Consider the following 23,687-nt stretch of genomic DNA (forward strand, 5'->3'; position numbering starts at 1 on the left):
TACCTTGGAACATCAGTTTCTTCCCAATTTAGCAGCAGGGGATTTCAAAAGAGGACCTTCCCCTGAACATGGCACTAAGCAAATCAACAAAGAACTGCTGGTCTGTGGCATTGTCAAGGGAGATGGCAGAGTGAACAGGACAGCATCCAACCTACCATAAGAAACCATGGCCATTCCAGGCCACCACGGGGTAATACTGAGATACAGGTGGATGTGAATGTGGTTGTGATTGCAAAAGGGTCAGCACTGTGTGAGCATCTTGCAGAGTGACACGATGTGATTACATTTCTGTACCATATAGAAATAGCTGCAGCTCATCCCAACATATCTTCTGGGAATGGCAGCAAAAAGCACAAATTTGCAGATACACAATCAGATGGGATTACTGCACACACTGAATACAAAAATTCTGCTTTGTTTACATTAAAAAACCAACCCCACTGAATGAACGTCACAGCGGCTGAGTTTTGATCACACCACGTGGTGCATGTACAAGTTCTGCTCAGGGAAGGGATATTTATCATGTTAATCTCCAAGGCAAATAGAACAATGTAAAGCAGCACAATCCAGTCTAAAGCAAGAGCGCTTTAGACTCTTGCCTTATATGTCTTCTCAATTCATACATGCATCATGCATGCAGAATCATGCATCAGAGATAGGGTCAGAGAGAAATTTTATGGGGGAAACACAATTTATTTGTTCATTTACCATGAAATCTAGAGTATTATGTTAAAACCTAAGGGATACAGCAACTCCACTGGAAACAATTACCACTGCATGATATGTGATATGCATTATATTTAGTTAATATAATTATTTGCTCCTGGAGCATCACCAAGGAGAGACAGAATGATCCCTGCATGAGAGAATTTATGGTACAACAGCTACTTTGTACAATTCTCAGGCACATAAAGTTCCCACTGAGGCCTATGTCTGATAATGCTCTGTGTAGTTAGGATGCACTTAGGGATTCGACACAGGTTTATTACAGGCTGTAATTCTAGGAGTAAGAGCTCTTTTGCGAAGTCTTACAGGCATTACAGGTTTATATTACTAAATAGTCAGAATACTCCTATGATAAATGGGCAATAATCTATTTACTCAATAGCTTCTTAAAAGCATGGTTTAAACCCAAGAAAAACATAATAATTGCTCTGTTTGCATGTCCACACACCCCTCTTTGTATCACAGAAGCTGCAGAAAAGAGAAAACTCACCTTGCAGAATGAAAAAGCTCAAAAAGTGAAAAAAAAACCCAAGATTATGCAAAACAACAAATAAATAACATCTGTGGACTGATGGAGCTAAGGAAAGAATGGGTGTTGTTCCAAATTCAATCATGTCCCTTTTACATAATATTTGACACGGTGATGATTCACAATAATCAATTATCTTTTGTAATGGCCATCCTGCAGAAAAGCAAAGAGGTGTACATACTAAGAGATAAAAAAGGAAACCATTTTTCCTATTCCACTGGTCAGGCAGGTGCATTTGTTTGTACATTGGATAAATCTTGCCTTAGCACAATTAATCTGTCAGTGAATATCATTGCAATGATGGGGGCAGTAGGGATAACCCAGATATCCTCCCACACCAAAAATCCTTGGACATTTGATAATATTTCTTCAGAATAAAAGAAAAGCTTCTCTCTCCCCTACCTCCCCCCCCCTTTTTTTTTTAACAAGAAGAAATATGTGATTTTATTACACATACAAATTTGCAGTTACACCTCAGAATTCATCAAGAATTAAGACAAAAATATTCTTTGCACCGTTCCAAACATTAATAAGCTTTCCTTAATTTCTCAGAAAAAATACTAGGGAAAAAAATGGAATATAAATGTTAATAAGACAACTGATGTCTCCAAAGCTTTGTTAAACACAATAGCCTGGGAAATTATAATTTATTTTAGATTTGATGAATCTGGTGAACACAGGCACACCAGGGAAAAGTTGCAGTTTTTAACTTGCAAACCACACAGTAATATTTTGAGCTTGCCTCATCTTTTAAAGGCACAGATGCATGTCCTTCTTTATGTGCAGTACAAATATTTCCCCAAAGCTTTGCTAATCACAAAAAATATTGAAATTACTGATTTAAATGCTCTAAAGCAAGGCTGTCATTGCATAAGGAAGGCAGTTCAGCAAATCTTCTGCTATTTTATCTGTCCTGCTACTCCTTCAGGACTGGGTGGTGTGACTCCAGACAGGGGGCAAGAAGCAAGATTGGCAGCAGCCCCAGAGGAAAAAAAAAAAAGTGCAGAGAGAATCCTCCTCATCTCTAAGAAGAGAAAGACATCTCAGAGGCAGTTTTTCAGCTAGTCTTAATTTGTAAGGTTCCTTTGCTGAGACAAACAAAAATATTTCTCCTCACCCTCCCCAAAAGCAGAATTTAAAATCACTGATTCAGAGGATCCGTTTTCTACAGCCTCTCAAGTATGTGTTTTTAAAATATCTGCACTGTTTTATAAGCCTTTTAGCAAAGAGACTAGATCTACTAATAGGAAAAAGAAACACAAAAACAACAAACCACAACCAGGGCCCTTTAATGACTGGTTGCTTACAGTATGTCCTTCTCTTCCCTACACTGCAGCTGGGACTGGTTCGAGATGGGAATTATAACCAATTGCAGATTTTTAATGGATGCCACCTGTTTCCAGCTCTAAGGGAGTCAAGATACTGCATTAGGGCTCTGTCTGCATCCAATATTTTTGGGAGTTTGGATGCCTGGTACAGCAATACCATGCCAAGGGATCCTGGCACCACTTTCTTTACTTCTTCCAAACCCACAGTCCATAACAATCTGTATGAAATTTTGAAATGAATGTGGAAATCATTTATCATCATCATAGAGAAAGCTGCTATTTCTACACATTGCAGCATGAAGAATTAGGGTATTGTGTGAGATTTGGGGCACTGGAAGTCCCATAAACACTGGACTTCAGTGTAAATTAGAAACTAATGTCTCTGCCTGTCCTTGTGAATGCTGCTTTCCATCTGAATGTCGGACTACAGATTTCTCTGCACTTCTAAACAGATTTGTCTCCATTCACTGTGAAAGAGAAGTAGATCCAAGCAGCTAGATGTTTTAGTTTAGTCTAATAATCACAGTTCAGGGGTAAAGTAGGGAGGTGGGTGGATAAACCCTTGGGATGCTCTGGGCCATTGGGCATGCTTAGACCAAACTTAGCAAACCTTGTCAGTGCACTATTCTAGAAAACTACTGGATCTCAGCATGGATTAGCTTTTTTCAGTTTTTCTCAGGAGACTCCTTACTTTTAAATTGTGTGAGCAGGCTGAGATGCTATGGTTGGAAACACAACTTCTTCTCTTGAACCCTCTCAACACACTCTCAAATACAGCCTAGAGAAACAGACTCTCTTGCTTCCTCTCACTCTTGAACTCTTTCCTGCACAGCCTCGAAAGGATGGGCAGAGGCTGAAGACCTCAAAGCCAGGTGTACAAAGTGGTAAACAGGGGCCTTTCTGTGGAGAAAAGGCCTTTTTCACACTGGCAAATTAACTGAAAGAGCTCTCTGCCTCTGTGTAGCTGCATTAAATACCAGGCTGCCTGCAAAGGTTCTTTCTCTTTACTTACACAAAAAGGAGCATCAAATACCTAAAATTAGCTCCAGAATCTTCTTCTACAGGAAACAGAAGTCAGGGAAGAGTCCATCTGGTAATTGTCCACTAAAATAGTCATGGTGACTGTCTCTCTAATATCACAATTTGATTTCTGTGTTTGAGCATGACGCAGGCTGGTCTAAGCTCAAAGAAATTGGGCTGGCAACAAATCAATTACTATTCTGTAATAAGATCTGACTTGTTTCTCCAAAAAGAAGCATTTAATTAAGGTAATGATGTATGAATGCATATACATCCATGAAGGTGTGTGTTCAAGGAAAAGCCAGAAGTAGCTAACACACCTCACAGGAGCTGCAGCTATAGCTACTAGGGATGATAAATCTGAATTAAAAGCCAAATGCTTCAGCTAAAAATGGTGTGCCAAAGTATAAACCAGAACTGATTCCATGGAAACTTTTCGAAGTTAATATATGGGGGAAAGGTTATGGACTGGAAAGGAGGGGGATTTAAAAGACGTTGAGAGACCCACATGGAATTTTTCTGAGTCCTGATCAGAGAGGCAGTGCCAACATTTTATGTCAAAATTATAGGGGACAAAATAAATTTAGGGCCATGATGAATGAACATGATTGATGAGTGCAAATGTGAGAAGCTAGAATAATATGGTGAGGTGAGTGAAGTCTTTGCAATGACTCCAGTGAGGCCTGGATTTGTTAAGTACTATAAAGTTGTGTCCAGCATAGTGCAAACCACCAGTTATGTATTTTTATCTGTTTTTAAGGATTCTGTTTTTATACTAAAAAAGCACCACTTAAAACTACCCCAAAAATAAAGAGAAGCCACAGGGAGTGAAAAAATACAAAACAGATAAATACACCAAATTAATTCTAGGTGGAGGTAATGCCTTCTGTGATACTTGACAAGAAAATTGATCACTATTAGGCAGAAAAGAAGACCTTGGGATCTTCCCAGAACTAAACACAATCAAAGGACTGAACACACAGAAGAAGAAATCAGAATGAAGCGGTGTGAAATTATTACAAGCATGATCATACTTACATTATTGTCTGTGAGCCCTGACCAACAGCTTTACCTTTTCAGAATTAGATAGAGATTACAATTCCATCCTAGTAGTTTGCCATCCACTTAAATAAATAAAAAAGAGAAAGGAATTGAAATTTTATCTTTGTTTGGAAAAATGGAAACTCTCTAGAATTTCTTTGGTTTTGCCATAGATGACACACAAAGTTTGCAGAGTAGCTGAGATTTAACTTCTTTTAAATTCCTCACTTTCTCACAGAGCATTCCTCTTTCTCAGATACATGTTCAGGGTCCAAGTTATTGTGGAACTCAAGAATTATAGGAATGGAAGGGACAACAGAAAGAGCACTGGATGTTCTTACTAGATGTATATCCTTCAGATAAGCTTATTACCATGCTCACAGTATTGCCATCAAAAGTTGTTTCTGATGTGTAACCGGAATCTTCCCTATTTTCCTCCATTCAAGAGCATTAGTTTCTGTTTACTGCCATCAGACGAGGGGAAAAGCTCATTTCCTTCTTCCCTCCAGGAGCAGTTTTACGTATTTGAAGTCTATTAGCCCTATTCCTGTTACACTTTTCTTCTGTAGGCTAAGCAATCCCTATTCATTCAATTTTTCTTTATAACATCTTGATTGGTATTTGCTGGTCTTTGGAATTTTCTTCTGTTAATCCACTTCCTGCTTGTAGCACTGAAGTACTCAAGCTAAGGCCAGCCAAGAGCATCTTCAGGCAACAAAGAAAACCATTCAATTCCCTGTCATAATGGAGAAAGCTGCACCATATTCCTGCTTTTAGGGAAAGTTAGGAAATAAGATCACGGTTAACGGTCACCTTTTCTTGCTCAGCTGGCCTGCCTTGGGCACAGGTCAAAGAGGAACTTGCAACAATCTGGATTTGAAGACTGCACCAACCTCTTCACTAAGGTGTAAAACTTAGTATATTGAAATTTCACCACACCACCACAGCCATGTTCCTTCCAGCACCCTGAAATAGCTCAGAGCAGTCCTTTGTGCTGTGTAAAGGTGCCAGCACGTTGGAGTTGATTTAGCATCTCTACACTTCATTTCTGTTCATGAGCTTTAGTAATCTAAAGCTGATACACAACTGATGGAGAGAGAGGAAAGCGAACAAGAGACAAAACCTTGTGCTGGGTTCAGGGAGAAGCTGCAGTGCCCTTAATGTCACTGGTAACTCCAAGCCTCATTTGTCACATGTTAAATACTACAAGTCAAATATTGCTCATTTTTAAGAATCAAAGCAACATTAACAGGCCTGGATCTCACTTCCAAAGTTTTGTAACCTTTGTATGTTGTACATTTGTAAGACAGCCTTGCTTTAATCCAGGAAAAACTGTGTAGTGTTCACTGTATTTGAGAGAAAAGGCAAATGGACTCTTTAATGTAGAGACAACCTAATTATCAAAGGTCTCCAGTGTCACCTGGCATTTTGGATTCTTACAGAGATCACCACCAGCCTCAGCTCTGCCCAGCTCTGGGCTTTTCTTTTTTAAGCACTGTTCTCTGCTCTGAGCAAAGTTTACAGGCAATAAATGGCAACATTTTCCATTACCTGGGATTTGGTTCAATATTCAGAGATTTAGCCAGAAAGCCAGAAAGGAAGAAATATATGGGAAACATCTCGGGGGGAAAGAGCAAAAAATCAAGCAGATAATTTAATTGAACCAGTCTCTCAGCCTCCTGGCAGAGTTCTAGGAGAAAAGGAATTATTCTTAGTCATTGGTCATCTCTTCCTGATTCCAGTTAAAAATGTTTTCCCATGATCACATGATAAGCAAAAAACAAATACTAACATGGATAACTAGGATAAGCAGAAATCATGGACTTTTCCACAACACTGCTTTGGTCAAATAGTACAAAATATATTTTTCAGTAATTAGTCTAAGGAGAGGGGTGAATGAGATGAAGCTGATATGTTAATTTCATGGTTTGGGGTGCTTCTTTTTTTCCCCATTTTTTCCCCTTCTAGATGAAAGCATGTACCTAAATATCCCAAGTATTGTTATCATTTTCAAGCTCTATGCATAAAGTTTTGAAATGGAAAATTTCTAAAAGATAGGTCTGCATGTATGCATAAGACTAGCATATTTGAGACTACTATGTTAACCAGCTGGCATAAATAAAGATGGCTAGAAAATGTATTTATTAAGGTGATTTTTTTAAAAATCAAAATCAGGTACTTTCTAAGCAAAACGCTCCGGCATATTTATCAATTAAAAATTAATATAAGGTTACAATAATATATTTACTACAGTAGTATAAAAATGTGAAACATTTTGCTCTTCCCCTATTTGGGTTTTTTCTTCAACAAGTATTGAAAAGCTGAAGCAATACTTTTGTCGTTGTCTGCTCTAAATCTCTGTATATAACAAAGTAGTTCATAATACAAACATATGGCTCAAAGCCTAAAAGGCTGTTGTGGGTTTAAACACAGCTTGCAGATAGGTCAGACCTCTGTGTGGCGTAATGGGTAACAAAACCAGCAATGGAAAGAAACAAAACAGCGAAAATACTCTTTCCCAGAAGGCACAATTTCCCTGGTTTTCTATTTTGCTTGCTGCACCAGGCTTTGTATTCATGCCATCAACCTGTAGCCAGTTCCCTGGATACCACGAGGAGAAGAACAATTCGCAGTTTATTTCTAGATTTTCCCAATCTACTTGAACATTAACATAAGCATCGCCTGACTGTGGTATAGCCCCAGAACCATGCTGAGCCCTGCTGCTCTGTGTGGCTATGTGGAAGACATTCATCTCCTGGTTCTTCACAGCTTGCCAGCGACCCTGGGGAGATGCAGTGGAAACCTGCTCTCTCTGGCCCCTTTAATTTCGATATTTTATGTTTACCTCTATAAACATTGCAGTCACCACATTTTACAAAGTCATGAAAACCAAGGTGACTGCCTGCCAACACTCATCAGCTCAGCAGTGACTACACATGGAATAAGATAATGCCACATGAGATGCTGTTTGTGGAGACCTTTTTTCAATTTGCACATGCCAGTATCCATGCTGGTTGTGACATTGTCCAGTCCAACAAGGGCAACAGCACTAAGTGATCTCTGTGACAGGGAATCTCTCTGATGAAGCAGAAGCAATGAATCTGTCCCACCAAGGAAACCAGATCTCTTTGATGCAGCTTAGACATTGTGTCTATAATTATTTTCTATCATCAGACTAAGTGAATATGTTCAAATAATGAGCTTTATTCAAGGAAATTGAGTTCTTACTTTTGGTATATTTGAGGCAGAAAAGTGAGACTAGATTTACTGAACATTTTACTTCTACTTGGTGCACTATTTTAGTACTTTAGTGCTGCTGTTTTTCTAATTAAATAGGTAAAATCTCAACTTGTCTGTTGTCTTCTGGTATCTAGTTATTAATTATCGTTTCATAGGATCATAGAAATACTTAGTATAGGAAAAGACCTATAAGTTTATTGCGTCCAACAATAAATATGATTGCTCTTTAAAATTACCTTTTTTAATATTTATATTCTTTTCTTATGGAACATTTTAAGGCACCCATGTTTTATTTCTACAGAGCCAGAGGAATAACTCAAGAGTTTTCTTCAGAAAACACGTTGCATAAGCTGCTTCTTCAGCCCATCTGAGCTTCTACAGTCATCGAAGAGCGTTGAAGTCCAATCAGGCAGACTCAAGCAATAATCCAAGTAATAATCAGATGACCGAATAAAAAACTGCATTTATCTATTTTTCTGCACAACACACGGATCTTCACAAGATACACCATCCTGGAATTCATTACCATAGCAGACATGGTAATTTACCGCTCAGGGAGCGAGATCAGAGCCACGCCTTTTATTTCAAGTATGTTCCCATTTAAGTAAAAGTTGATTTAGGGATAATTATTTTTAAAATGTATATTTTTTTAAGTAACAGGAGTGAAAGGAATAACCTGAGTACAGATCCAATTTTGAAGAGCAGCACAAGCTCCTTAAGGGGGTAGATCTTTACATGTCTGTGCCACTGATGGCGATACTGCATTTTGAATCAACTCCCATTTCCCCTTAATTGTTCTGTCAACCTGTTTGGGATCTCATCTACCTTCCTCATTATGGCCTTCAGAGGGAGGGCTCCTACCACACTGAGAGTCAAGAGCAGATCATGTCCCTCATTTAGACCCAACACATCTTTCCACAGCCCACTAATTGCATGGCAGCTCAGGCTCATTTGTCTTCCCAGATCGTTAAAATTCATCACCATGCTGTGTGAGCTCTCACTCCTGCCCTTGGATGGGCAGCTGTAGATTATTTAGCCACACCAATCCCTAATGTTTGTAACTAGGAACTGACCCCAGCACCTGAGCACCTGCTGGGCTCTTAGTCTCTGTCATGTTAAAAGAGTGCACAGAAGGACTCAAGCCATCAAAAGCATCCTGCTGCATTACATTAAATATTGATAAAAAAATATGCAAATTGCTTATTGATCTTCTCCAGGAAGGGCTGAGATAATGAGAGAGGGACTGTTTGAGATGATGCTTGGGATTTTAAACTTTGTTTTTTTTGTTTTGTTTTTTTTTTACACATTAGTCTGTTGTTGATAGCTGAAGTTAATGAGGTCTTTTGGTTCACTCAGTGTTTCAGATGTTACCACTAGTTTGACTATAAAAGAAATCAATGCACCTTTATTGTGCATCACTACTAGCAAGTGCCCTGCAAAGGGCAGGAGTATTTGTACAGGTGTAGTGCCAGCACTCCTTACTAACTTTACTTGTACTGCCCTGGTTAATATTATGCTACTCTAAATTGTCTTATCCTGCACTGTGTTTGTTTTCCAAGGCTGATATTTATCAGAAGTTGATGCTCACACTGTCTCCAACTTATTAGCAGTTCAGTATATAATTAATACCCAGAGACCAGTTGTTTCTCCATTCCCCTTTGCTCAGAGCATTAACTGCATCACATATGCTTCCTACCCTTTGTGTGATTGACATGTGACAGCTTTTAGCTGTCTTTCTGTGCCTTCATCCTCATGCTGGAAATTTCTTCACACTCACACCCTTGGCTTATTTTTTCTTTCTTTCTCTTCTATCTCCTCCTCAATTTTTTGGCTACTTCCTGATACCTCAGAGGAGTAAGCAACCATAAACCCAAAGCAGCTGGAGCAGAGCACTGTTGCCCCCACAATAACCATCCATTTGAAACCAAAAATCTGTCACGCCTGGATTACCTGCAGGACGTTATTTCTGCACTTCCATCAAATCTAATTCCAGACAGAAACACTGTGGATGTGGCCACAAGAATTCCTCCTCCACAATGGGGCCCTGTTAAACAAATTCCTGGGGTACCTGTATCTTGTCAGGCAGCAAAGAAGCCAAAGAATAAACTTCATATTCTCACTATAATTATTTAAATTTTCTTAGAATTTTGATGAGCACATCAGTGCTGCATATGGAGCTGCACAAAACCATATTAAGCTGCATCTTTGCCCCAAAAAGTTTACTGCTCTTAGATGAATAGAGAAGATACGATGTGATCTGAATATGAGAGAGAAAATTTTTGGTAGCAGGGAAACACCTCAGGTTTCTCCTCTGCCACATGATCCAACCATGTACCACACTGAGCAGTGCCCAGGAGAGAGGGAAGAACGAGGCAAAGCTTTTTTCCTCTTTTTTTCTTTCTCCTTAATAACCTGCAGCTGACAACACAGGGACAGAATGAGAAATTCAGGCAAAAGCATTTTGGAGAGGCAGAAGGAGAAGCAGAAGATTTGCTGCAAATTGCAACTGATTTGTGGCAAGACTGCAAATACAACCCAAATCTGGTGGGCACCATTCTGCTGCTGTGGTCCCTAGGCCACCAGTGTCCCCCTGGGGAATTTTGCAGGCACCTGCCACAGATAATGCCAACCCGGCCTGTGCTTCCAAAAGCAACAGTCTATTTAATGAATGTTATCAAGTGGTTTTGTGGCAGAAAAGTGACCAAGAAAAGGTATTTCCAGCACAAGCAGACAGCAATAAATGTAGGTGGAAAAATACTGTTGGCAAAACACCAGAGAGGGGGCAACACTTGGGGATGATGTGTCCAAATGGGATGGTCAGACAAAATCTTAGATCTGTCATGCCCAAATTCAGGTCCTTAGGGTATCAGTTCAAGGGCAGGAATTAAAAACTTTGTTGTAGCTTTGTCCAGGTGCTTAACCCTAACTGTACTCGTGCTCTCAGTACCCCTGGCCACATTACACAACTTTACAAACACTACCAACTGTCCTGGCAATGTGCAATGATAAAACAGAGACTTCAACACCTTCATATTTTTGTTCATATCTTCTAAGGGTTTGGATATAGAAAATATTAAATATAAAATCTCAAGTACTCTATTCCTAGAAACAATTACATCCCAGCATGGTTAGGAAAAAATCCAGGAGCAAATACTAAAGATATTCTAGTTCATAGACTGAATATATCTGTATATTTTTCATCATTCTGCATCAACTAACACCATGGGAGAAAAGGTATGTTTTCTCAAGGGAAAATAGTCCAGTGAGAGCCTGAAAAAGTTAGTTTCCCAGAGAAAATCAGAAAAACATAAATAAACAATTATTCAGAATTGGGTGAAAGAACAAAGTGATTGATGGACTGTACTTCCCTGTGCACAATTTAAGATTGATGCCATACTATTGTGTATGTCAGGGTACAACAGACCTGAGTTATTAATTGCTCTATGATTCCCATTCTCTGAATGATACACTCCCTCAGTGCTTCCCTCAATGTATATTCTGTACATGTAAAGTAGGAGCAAAAGCATTCCCAGACAAACAGAAGCACTTTTAGGTTTGACAGTTTTTTCCTGCCCCCACCAACAAAAAAAAACCAACCAATTTAAAATTGCTAAGCAGCAGGGAAAACATTCTTTTTTTCCCCCCCCATCTCTTTCACACCAGAGTATTTAATTATGAATTTATTCAAACAAAAATTTCAGAGATCTCACTGCTCCAAAAGTCTCTTGCCCGAGGTGCTTTCAAGCCCACAGCGGCAGAACAGAAGGGGCGGAGCAGAGCCCCAGCGTTTCAGACAATCAGCTTTGGAAGCATGTTACAGCCTGTGTAGCTGCATGGTCCCATTCATTTTCTGTGCTTCAAACAAGAGTCATTTGCTTGAACACCGTTTTGGGGGTTTTTGCTCACCTTTTTTATATGTCCTTTTATTCAAATGAACGAAAATATGTGAAAACAAGAACAAAAGCTAAATGCAAGCAAGAAACAATAGGAGGAAGAAGTTAAAAGTGACCAATGGAATTGTATTTCTTTTGTCTCTATTAGCTGTATCAAAACTGAAAACACAGACAAAGTACCTCTCAGTTACATCTGTGTAGGCTGAAAATGAAGTCACTGAAGTCAGGGGATCGTAATCTGTTAGTGAATTCAGAAAAAAACTCAAGGTATCATTATGTTTCTTTAGCATACTAAATTTGCAGTTCAAAACTACAATTCCCTTTTAATAAAAGGTTGCTGTAAACACTTCGGAAGATGCAAACAGACCTCAGAGTAGGAACAAACAATATTTGCATCTACCAAAAGACCACATTGAACAGTGAGTGGCTCAAAGTGGCCTCCATGTCAATAGAAATTAGGTCTGAAGTTCCAAAAGCAGAAGAATTCAATGACCATAGTAATAGCAATAACCAAGTTGTAAAACCAGATGACTTAAAGTCTTCCAGACAACCTTGTAGTTTGTAGTTTAGCTTTACAAGAGGATTAGGTTTTTCAGGGGATGGTTGTACACCATCCCCTGTGCAGCAGGCTCTACAGGAGCTCATCCAATCCTTGATCTCCGACAGTTCCAGAGCCTTTTTACCTATGACCTGAGGATCCCATCATAGTCACAAAAGTGGGGTTCCTGCCTTGGTGTTTAGCACCCACACTGCACCAGAAGATGCTACTGCAGCACTGGCTGGAAAACTTCCCAGGTAGCACCCCCTCCTCCAGGGCAGCCTCCTGCCTGCAGGGGCTCAGCCACCCCATACTCTGCAAAAAAATTATGGATGATATTTTTCTTATTTCCCCCCATCCCTGGAAGTGTTCAAGGCCATTTGGCATGTGGCTCAAAGCATCCTGTTCTGGGGAAGGTGTCCCTGCCAGGGGGAATGAGGTGGTCTTTAAGGTCCCTTTCAATCCAAACCATTCTGTGATTCTACTTGCATGTCTGCTTTACCCTTTGTCTGGGAGAAATATATGTATTTATTATAAGACATATATTCACATATTTATTATAATATATTATAGTACTAATATCACAGGGTTGCTGGGCAGTTTCAGCACTCACAACAATGAAAGTAACAAACACAGTCTACATTGTCCAGAAGAAACATATATTATTTATTGACTGGAAAATGGAAAACTGAAGCATAGAAGCTCTCTTAATACTGAAACGACCTGATTCAATATCCACTGAAGTTTTTTTATTGTCTTTAACAAGCTTTAATAAGCCAGGTTCAAAGAATTACTTCTTTACTCAATAAATTACAGAACTACAAGCTATTTTGCAGTAGGAGTGGTAGCGATGCTTACTCAAGATATACAATTACTGCTAACCACTTTTTTTCTCTCTTCCGTCTCTTCTGTTATTTTTCTATGTATTTTCAATAGATTTTTTGGGGGGCTCTGTAACTCTGCAATTCAACAAGGGAAAACACTAATTATACACAGATACAAATATTTTAATGATAAGCATATTTTATATTTAATAAAAAACCAGATGAGCCTTAATTTGGAAAAAAATAGAATATGAATCACATTAAATGTCAAATCTTGACACAAGTATCCCCTTTACTACAGTCACTGATAAAATCACCCATGATTTTCAGTGGCATCCAGATTTAGGTCGAATGATCAAGCTGATAACCACGCAAGAGAGGGAAATCAGGATCCGTACTGGAAATTCAAGCTGACACTCTGACCTTAACACACGCTGTGGTGTTTTTTGAAAAAGAGGGCAAGGAGCAGCTCTCTGCCCAATCACATGAGTTCAGACAGAATTGTCATCCCATATTTTTCTCTGCTTCTTTGTGTAGTGTTATTAAAGATTGCTTAAATATGTTCCAAGGTGGTTAAATATTTTAAAAGGGTCAATTTCTTGCATTAGAAAAAGTGCAATCAAAATGCTTCCATTTCACAGGGAGAATGCTTTTATCCATACTGAGTCTGCAAAGACTAGTTTTATAGTGAGAAGGCAATGTTTTTAATGAAAAAAATTTAAATTTTTTTTAAACAGCCAGCTTGTATTGCCTGTTGGTTTATTTCCAGTGTTCCTTAAAGTAATAGAAAACGTCTTTTTTAAGTGCTCAATTTCCTTCAGAAACTAAGCTTGCCAATATGGAAAACAAAACATGAGCTCCTAATCTTGCAAGATCTAGAGATCTTGAAAATATTTTTTATTTTGGTATTACCATGAGTTGCTTAAATGCATAATGGTGATGAGATTGTTTTTCTGATTTTAATGCAGGTAATGTACTCAGAGCTCAGTGATCCAAGAGAAAATTTCCCAGCAGGCCACACTTGACAAGCAGGTGTCACTCAATCATGCACGTTTTCACCTCCCTGAGAGGACAGATGGTCCCAGCCTACTTAGCAATTCCATCCTCTGTTGGCAGCCCCCCTCCAATGCAGTGCCATAATAAAGATGCTCTGAGATTTGTGTTAATCTGTAGTCTTTGGGGTAAACTGTAAACAAAGTGTGTAGAGTTATCGTTTCTCATTATGAGCTGGACCTCTTATCTTCTCCTCTGCCTATAGCATATAGCCGTCTTTAATAGCCTATACCCCTGGACTCAGCTTTCATGGAGATTAGTTCCTATCATTTTAAGCACCACAGAATTACTCTGTCTGCAGAGACTTGACCTAATCTGTTTGAGGCTTTTACTATAAAGACAGTAAGACAGCCTTTTTTCTCCAAATTAGGAGAACAATGGTTTAAATCGGCAGTGGCTCCTGTTGCTGTTTTATGCATATACGTGTATTATACTTGCTGATTTCCTGCTCTGAGATTGAAGAAGAATTGTTATTCCCCTCGCCATCATTCAGAAACAAGTACAGCCAGGACTGAGAGGGAAGGGAATAAAAAATCCACACATCTGAACACCATGTCAAGGGGGGTTATTTGTCAATTCTTTTTTCGTCGCTGTGATACATTTCCACTGCATCCAATTTCCCCAGTGTAAAATGAAGATTATCTTCTCCCCACAATCTGACAAGTACAGTAGGGAAAAAAGCAGTGGGAGAGATGGAGAGCGTGCAAGAGTTCCCAGAGTCAAGTCTGGCACCTCCTATAATTTGAGCCATTTGGGAATTTTCCAGGACTTTCTACATGCAGAAAGGAAAAAGAAGGTCAAAGGTCCAGAGTCCTCATAACACTACTCAGAACAAAGCCAGAGCTGCTTCCAGCACCAGCACGTGCCACAGAATGGCATTGGAAAGAATATCACAACATTACAATGAATTATCCGAATTCATGATTATGTCACAATTTTAAGTTTCAGATGTGATTGCATGAACTCACAATATTTCAGAAATTGCATGAAAAACAAAAAGAGCATCATTATTTGGGTTTGACTTGTTCCAATCTCCTAAAAGAGAGTCTGTGAAAGATTCACAGTGATTTTAGTGGGTTGTGGATCCAGTCACAGTGACTGGTGGGACAGAGCTCAACTGATGGAAAGGGGAATTTTGAACAGATTTTATTTCTGAGAAGGTGGAGAACATTTTCACCTGTTGAAGCTAATGGAAAGAATTAAATAAGATTTACAACTGTGTCATTTCAGAAGTTCTTTAGTTTCTTTGCTTTCTTAGCACCTATGTAGGCCCTACATTACTCACAAGGTAACAGACACTTTCAGACCTCACACAAACCAGTCCTCATACACACGTGAGAGTGATGGAAACAGCCATGAAAGAGCCCCTTAACTGACTGCATCCTCATCACTGACTCCAAGGCATTAAAAGACTAGCAAGCAAGATAGGGATGGAAATTGCAAATATTAAAAATAAACCAAAACAACAAACAAACAAAAACTCACAAGATCAGAAGTCTTGTATTAAAGTTTGTCTCAGTCGACACTACACTTCAGTGCTTATCGTAGAAAATTAATATCTGTGAAAGGCCTTTCCAGTATAGTGTAATACTCTATTTGCACGTAAAGACTGAGACTGAACCACTGAATCCTTCTCCATGTGAACAAATTACCCAGTTATTATCTGTATTAATAGAGTACAATATAGCTCAGAAGCTTTAGGAGAGCTTGGGGATTCACTGATGCCCTGAGTGTCACGCTGGGCTGAGGGCACACTGACACGGGTACATCCAGCTCTGCCTGACCACTAGGGCATAACCCAGACCAAGTCCTGAAGCTGTGCAGACATCTCAATTCCCTTGCCAAAATTTCCCACACTTGCCCATTAGTCCAGGCTCAGCAATAGCTGCAAGGCTGCGCAGTCAGAGCCGGCTCACCCACAGCTCGTGTGTGAGGAGAAAGAGCAGCAGAATTTACATTTCCATGGCTAGCTGTGGACATGTGCCCTGAGAGTGAAGATATTGAGGCTTCTTTTCTAATTTCACTGCTGGTCTCCTGGGCCACTCAGCAGAATGCTGTCCTGTCACCTCCTGTCCCACAGGGAACGGTGGGGACTTCCTGCGGACAAATGATGCTCCCTTTCCTGGGATTCTTGTCAAAGGGAAAGGAAGAATAAGAAATAGCACCAGAGCAGTGACAGGCTCTGGCCTGCCAGCTCAGTGCTCTGAAGGTGGAGCAGTTCCTATGTGAACACCCTCAGAGCAGCTGTGCCCGGGGTCCTCCAGTGCCCCTCCACATGGCACACACAGACAGTGCCCCAGCTCTCAGGAGCTGCAGGACTATTTCCACAGAGGCCTTGGGCATATGTTCCTCTCTTGTTTTCAGTTCCCTAGAAATGGAGCTTTGCTGTCTTACTACCTTAAGCAACCGAGTTCAGAAAGCATCCCCTTACTTTGTGAATTGAAGGCATATGAGCAGCCTATGAATATATTTTGGATAAACCATTTATGTTTTCTTCTTCCTATCATTAGGAGAGCTCACAGGAAATGAGCAGTGAAGCACTTACAAGCTTATGCCACTTCAAGTTGTTGCCAAATATGTCTCTTGCTGGAAAGAGGAAACTATTATAGGATTATTTCCTGTAAATTCAAACCACTGTCATATGAAATATGACCATAAGAGTGAGTTCACTGCATCACACGAAAGGTGTGCCAATTTCCAGCAGCAGGTATAAGCAGATGCCCAAGTAAGAATAACAAGGTAAGTAGGTGAAACACTTATCACAGAATCACAGAGTATCCTGAGTTGGAAGGCACCCACTCCTGGCCCTGCACAGGACAACCCCAAGACTCACACTTGTGTCTAAGAGCATTGTCCAAACGCTCCTTGAGCTCTGTAAGGCTCGGGGCAGTGACCACTTCCTTGGGGAGCTGCTGCAGTGCTCAAACACCCTCTTGGCAAAGAACCTTTTCCTGAAATGCAACCTAAACATCCCTAACACAACTTCAGGCCATCCCCTCTGGTGCTGTTACTGATCACAACAGACAAGGGATTGGTGCCTGCCCCTCTGCTTCCCCTCACAAGGAAGTTGTAGACTGCCATGAGATTTCTCCTCTGTCTCCTCCAGGCTGAACTTCTTCTTAAGAGTCTCCTGCTTTCAGCTATTTCAGTTCAGGGACTTCTAAGACTGGAAGAAGAGAGTGGAGAAGATAAAAAAACCCACAAAACATAAATCTTAACAGCAACAGATTCACCCTTACAAGACAAGATAGTAAAATTTACCTTCAGATTTATTCAAAAGGATATTCAGGGCTTAAATTAGCAAGAGCTAGCATCTACTCGCTGGCTGTCCCAGCAATTATTGTCTCTGTTTTATTTTATATTATTCAGCACCTTTATATTATTTTTAAATATTATTTATTTATATTTCAGTATTTTTATATTATTCAGTACTAGCAAGAAAATCTGATGACTTAAAAAAACACATGAGATGAATACAGGTGTATTTGAGAGGAAAAGACCATTTCTTTGTTCTGTATCTAACAGTGCTCAAACATACAGAGTATTAAAAGTGACAAAGAAGTATACTTCATTTTCAAAAGAAGTATGAATGAAGAGGGTCAGCAATAATGTACAGGCAGCACTGAACCTTCAATAATAGGTGTGCACCCTCTGTCTCTGACTTGGAAGTTGGGTGTGTGTGCCTGCGTGTTCACATGCTCACACAGGTACACTTTCCTCGTGCAAAACCACTTCCTGTCACTGAAAGAGGAATGGCAAATAGATACCAATGATCAATTTTGCAGAGCAGTATTTCCTTTTCATCCATACACCTGAGCAACAGGGTATATCCCAGAGCAGTTATTTCCTTTCCCAACTGTCAGGGTTTTTTTCCACTCTGACTAGTGTTGATTCACAGTAAAACCCAACGGTCTGTGATCCCACAGTGGCAGGAGCAGAAGGAGGGAAGCAGTGCATGCAGTGACGTTACTCAGCTGCACGTGCTCCCTGCACCTGGCACAAACCCTCCACCCTCCCTAGACCTCTCCTCAGGTCACACCACAGAGGTGGGGGACCAGCCTGCCATCTAATGCAGATGGATTCAGTGACCACCATGGATATTTCTTCTCAAACTTACAATCTTCCTCCATTTGCTTGTAAAGAAACACCTAAATTCCTTGACTTGCTGGTGTTAAAACCCCCATTGAACCTCTGGAAGGCATCACCTGAGGACCTGAGGACCATAACCTGCCCTATAAAACAATTTGTAGTGAAACCAATTTAGAAGAAATAAGAAGCCTACGAGATATTATAATTATTCCAGTCTTTAGGACTGGAATAGGAGAATGCAAGCAAACAAGAGGACACAGCACCTGCTGCTTAAGGGCTGGAAGAGAAAAGAAAATCTAGACTGGAAAAGCACCAAACAGTCAAGGAGAACAGTGTGCACACTGCCAAAGCTCCAAGGACAAGCTGACTGGATACTGCTGGTAGTAAGGTGAATCAGATAGACTTTAAGACACTACCCGAATAGCTGCTACAGAAATATACTAGACTAGAGGAGAAAAGAGACTCAGCTATTGAATTTGTGAAAAGCCGTGACATCTGAGGTGATCTTTCCACAAATGTGCAAGGGAATGCACCATATATTAAAGTCTCAGATTTCAGGGTGACTCTGGCAAGGACCAACACCTGGCTGTTGCAAACACTGGTGGGCTCTAAAATCCACATACAATGTTGGAGACACGAATCTGTAATTCTCAAACTTACAAAAATAGCCCCAAATCCAAGTTCTGGCCCTTACAAAGTAATTAAATAGTTATGGGACAATTCCCACTAGAATGAATGCAATGTTATATGTAACAGTGCTACATTTTGTTGACTTTCCAGTTCTGTTGAAGTAGCAGTAAAAGCACAGTATTGATATTTAGTGAAGGAAACATATAATCCCCCTGCTTGCCGACCTCTTTAAGAAAAATTTTTTAGAAAATTATTAGTCATGAATACTCATAATTACTTATGAGGACTGGGAGTCCATGAGCCTCGGTACAGCTCCACCCTTCATGAGGTGAGAGAAAAGTGAGTGTCCAAGGCAGACCTTCCTGCAAGGGGCAGGATCATTCAGGCAAGAGATTCAGTGGCACCTTCTTCCTCAGAGGCCTGAGCCTTTCTGAGCTGCTGGTGGCCACTGGCTCAGAGTCTCAATGGACTTCAGGGACAAGTGGTAGCCCTCAGGGGTCTATACTGGGATGATCTTTAAAATCCCATCCAAATCATTCCATGATCCTGTGATTCTCTCTGCTTTGACCAAAGAGAGCACATTGCTCTCAGTTGGTGCAGAGCTTCTTGATCAGACTCCTCACATACGTGTAAACAATCACTGAGTATGGTACAATTAGCTGATGGTTTATTTTCCTTTTACTTTTAATGCAAAAAGGCTTTCCAGACAATTATTTTCAGTGAGAAGGTATGTTATTTGTGCAGTTTCTCTTTGCAACATTTTTTCTAAAATATCTCATTAATTTTTACTTAGGGAAATCACATCACTGCTCTCTTTTTATATTTTCTTCAAAATCTTGTTTTTCCCAGAGCTGGCTTTCTCTGTGAGCATTTTATAAAAATCTGAGGAAAAAAAATGCTTTCTTTTCTCCAAATTATAATAGATTATAGCTGTTAAAATGAGGAAAAGCATTGGAATTATTGATAAAACTAATTTAAAACATTTTCCTTCAGCTAGCCCTGAGAACTTGTGAAGTTCTCAGATTTAAGACCATTTGGGTTTCAGTTAAATACAGTAATTGGTTGTAAGTCAGCCCATCTATGCTAAAAGCATTGCTAGAAACTCTTCATGTATTTGAAAGGAAGAACTGAAAGAGAAAGAATAATTTAGTACATAGCTCAGAGGTATCATTAGTAGCAATAGTGTGGTGTTAAAAACAGGGAAATTTAGGTTAAACAGCAGGAGAGAGGGCTTAGTGCAGCCAGGGGTGTGATGAGATGTGAGAGCCACTCTCCCACCACATGACCCTGGGGCACACCACTGCCACAAACCTCTCCCCACACTCAGCTCTTCGTCCCCTTTTCTCCAAGGATAACCCCCTGAAATAGTTAAATTACAGGACATGCCCCAGAACTTTTTTAAAACTCGATTGTTCAGAAGACAACAAGTTGTCCTTCTGCACTGGAAATCCATGGATTCAAAGAGACTTTGTGAGAGGCACCTTTCTCTTGCTGCTGCAGCTCCTACACCGTGTCCACATCTGCAGGTTTACAGGTCCTTGTGAATACCACAGCTGTCTCCACAGGAGAAACAAAGGGTCTCAGAGATTTTCAAGCTCATCTGCTGCCCCTGCAGCTTCTCTCCACACAGAGCAGACTTTGAACCTTTCTAAGTGCATTAGCTTCATCTATTATAAAGCATCACTTTGAAACCAGACACACTGAGACCAAAAGAGTAGCGGAGTTACTTTCTTGCTTTAAAATTTTTTGTACTGTTTTTCAGGTAAAATAATATTTTACTGTTGAGTCTTTTTTAGAAAAAAAATATTTAAACACATCAACCTGACAGCCACAAAACCTGCTACAAGCTGAGCAGGATTTAAGCACTGCATAATCTTTCCCAGAGACTTTTACAAACAAAGATGCTGTGGTTTTATTTGGTTTCTATTTAAGTCTCCAGAGAGGTCTCTCTTTAAATCCAGGCATGAAAAATACATTCTCAGTCCAGACACAGAGATTTTTGGAAAAGAGAAATGCAGTGAAACAGCATTTCATTTGCAAGTATTTTACATTTTAACAGTGTCTTTTGCTTTCCACTCAGCAAACATTACCAAAACTGCTGGTCCCTACAATAAATTTTCTTTGAATTTGGAATATTTTAAGTAGTGTACATACAGTATAGATGCAATATAAACAACTTCAGCATATCTGCAAAAGTGGACATATAGAATGCATGTATTTGTGCCTGTGCATACTATATATAAGTAGACCATTCACAATATATACCGTATGTTCACATGTGTAATTTCACTTTGGTTCTAAGTAAAATGATTTCAAAGAAAAATTTTGAGAAAATGAGCAGCAAAATCCAGTAGCAAAGACTACTGAATAGATGCTTGGGAAAATTAGGGTGGAAAAAAGTTAAGAGAGAAAAAGAACAAATAAATCAGGTTAAAATTGGCTTCTTATACACAAGGAAGAGAGAGATATTTTAGTCATTAAAAAAAAAACCAAGTTTTTCTTGTGTTCAGTCATGTCATTTTGGTTCTAGGAGAGGAAGGAGAATTGAATAGAAATTACTAAGATTTGTTTGCATATTTTGGTAAGCTTTTCCATAAAAATAAATGCAGTTCAGACCCTTTAAAGCCAAGTAATTGTGTCCAGGAGTTCCATTTTAAATATGCTCTGGGGCATCTCATTGTTCACACTGAGTGTAAAGTAGATTGTTTCTATGCTTAGGGAACCACAGTGTGTGGGATTAAATAATACACTTAATGAAGGGGCTAAAATGACTACATTCTTTCTATTTCAAAAACATTCCAGGAAAGAAAACCACCCAGGATCAGGGGAAAGAGACTTTTACCATCTCATATTTTATTAATTCACTTTCTGTAGTGCACCCTACTTAAAGCTGTGTTTAAGGAGTATCCAGCTATGATATTACACCACCACAGACTTCCTTAGTGTAAATCAGAACATCCCATCTTTCAACTTACTTATCCTTTCAACACACACCGGACCACTGCTGGCCAGATGAGTTTGGCAAGGCTGAGTCACATGCTAGTGAGCTCTGAGAAAGAAAAGTGAATCCATGTCTCTAAATCACAGACTATTAACCCAATCCCTTGAGTAGTGATGGCTACATTTGGGCTGTGAAATCCTAAATGGCCTGCATTCTCACAACTCCAACTCATTGTCCCATCTCAGCTTTTCTGCGACTTTGTGTTTTATATCTCAAATCAAAGGGAATTTAACTGCTGTGCTCTGGCACTTTCAGACACATTCTCACTTTCTCCTACCATCATCTTCCCAAGATCTTCTAACATATTTTCCACCTACACAGTGTTAGCTTAGGAGAACTCATCTCTCTGTGGTTCTCAGAGTACCAACTCTATTTTAACCCAAGGGAACCAGAGCTCCTTCCCTGCCATTCTTGATTACAACTGGAGAAGAGAAGGACCTGGATAAGCAGTTGTAACACCTGGGGAAAGGAGGGATTTACCTAGGTCAGGCACCTCTCAGTGGTGTTTACCCTTGCAACACCTGAGAGGATAAAAGAGAGCTCTTGTCACTTCAGAAATCTCTCCTTGTCACTTCATAGCACTGTTTGTTCAAGCTTTTAATGACTGGGCATGTGCCACATGCTTTGCATACCCACTGTGCATGTCCCCACTGGCATGTGCCACATTTCACAGACGGATCCGCAGAAGCACACATACACACAGAGGCCTGTTTGGAACACAGGTGCTTAATGCTGTCTTTGTTACCAAGCTAGCCAGAGACTTCAATTTCTTTTTTTGGAAAGGTTAGGGGCATCTATGAGAAAAGAGAAGCTGTCAAAAAACTCTGTTCTGGTATTGACACTCTCATCCTTGCTGAAGCACACAAAGGTTCAAGCCAAAGCTATTTAGCCTTTCTGCCCAGCTCTGAATTTCACCCTCTGTTGGGCCCTATAGACACAGTGTCCAAAGAACAGCTCTAATAATCTCAATTCTATTGCTTATTGGCTTTTGGAATTTAATCCAAAATGCAGACATCTGATCTTTGTGTCCTTCTCAGTATGTATACAGAAGTTCTATTTATGAAACTCCACTTTTAATGCACTTGTGAGTGAAAAATATATAAGCTCCCTCCCCACCATTTGCAGATAGTCTCTGTAATTTGTCTCTGATGGCCAAAGCTTTTGCAATTAGCAAAATCAGACAACAAGATGGAGCCAACAGAAATGAGACATTATCTTCTGCTGCCAATGCTTGCATCATCCTACTGAGCTCATTTTATAGAATACCTAAAAGGTGAGCCAATCACTTGGAATCATAAATTGTGCACTTCCCTCCATTACCAGCTGCCAAAGTGCACTGTGGACATTGCCCTGCCTTTGTTACTGTAGCTCTTACTCATTCTTTCCATTTATTTCTTCTTTTCCCAGAGGAGAGACTTGCAATTTTTTTATTTCTCTCACAGCCACAAATCCTCTGGTCTGTGCATGGTCACCAGCCAATGATCAAAAGCAACGGAAGCAAGACCTTTGGTAAAAAAGTTTCCTGCCACATCTTAGCATGCTGCAAGGACTACTAAGACCAGGAGAAAAAAGGAAATTGAGTGTGCAGAAAAATTTCATACATTCTTGCCTCTGTGCACACATCTGGGACTGAGCTTGCAGAAATTTGTGTGATATTTCTTTTGGCAAGAAAGCTATAACTTTCATACAAGTCTACCTAGACTTGAAACAAACTAACCAACTAACAAAAAAAAAAAAAAAAGTGTAACTCAGCAGAGTGCTGAGTGCATGGTGCA

The 23,687-nt window shown here is 39.8% G+C and overlaps 1 protein-coding gene and 2 long non-coding RNA genes across 3 annotated transcripts in view; 1 reads left to right on the forward strand and 2 right to left on the reverse strand.

Moving 5' to 3' along the window:
• Positions 1-2,418: 2,418 nt before the first annotated feature.
• ASPG (asparaginase) overlaps positions 2,419-23,687 on the reverse strand; it is a 324,997-nt gene continuing 303,728 nt past the window's right edge. The window contains exon 16 of the mRNA XM_068192281.1: positions 2,419-2,429. The gene's annotated coding sequence lies outside the window, so the exon portion shown is untranslated. The remainder of the gene's footprint in view (positions 2,430-23,687) is intronic.
• Positions 13,882-18,011, reverse strand: LOC137476619 (uncharacterized). The gene is made up of 2 exons (XR_011000464.1): positions 17,960-18,011; positions 13,882-14,325 (listed from the first exon to the last, which is right to left on the reverse strand). It is a non-coding gene; the product is annotated as an uncharacterized lncRNA (long non-coding RNA).
• On the forward strand, positions 18,181-23,638 carry LOC137475213 (uncharacterized). The gene is made up of 3 exons (XR_010999742.1): positions 18,181-18,238; positions 18,503-18,669; positions 23,320-23,638. It is a non-coding gene; the product is annotated as an uncharacterized lncRNA (long non-coding RNA).

This window comes from Anomalospiza imberbis, chromosome 6, assembly GCF_031753505.1.
Source record: "Anomalospiza imberbis isolate Cuckoo-Finch-1a 21T00152 chromosome 6, ASM3175350v1, whole genome shotgun sequence".
NCBI lineage: Eukaryota > Metazoa > Chordata > Aves > Passeriformes > Viduidae > Anomalospiza > Anomalospiza imberbis.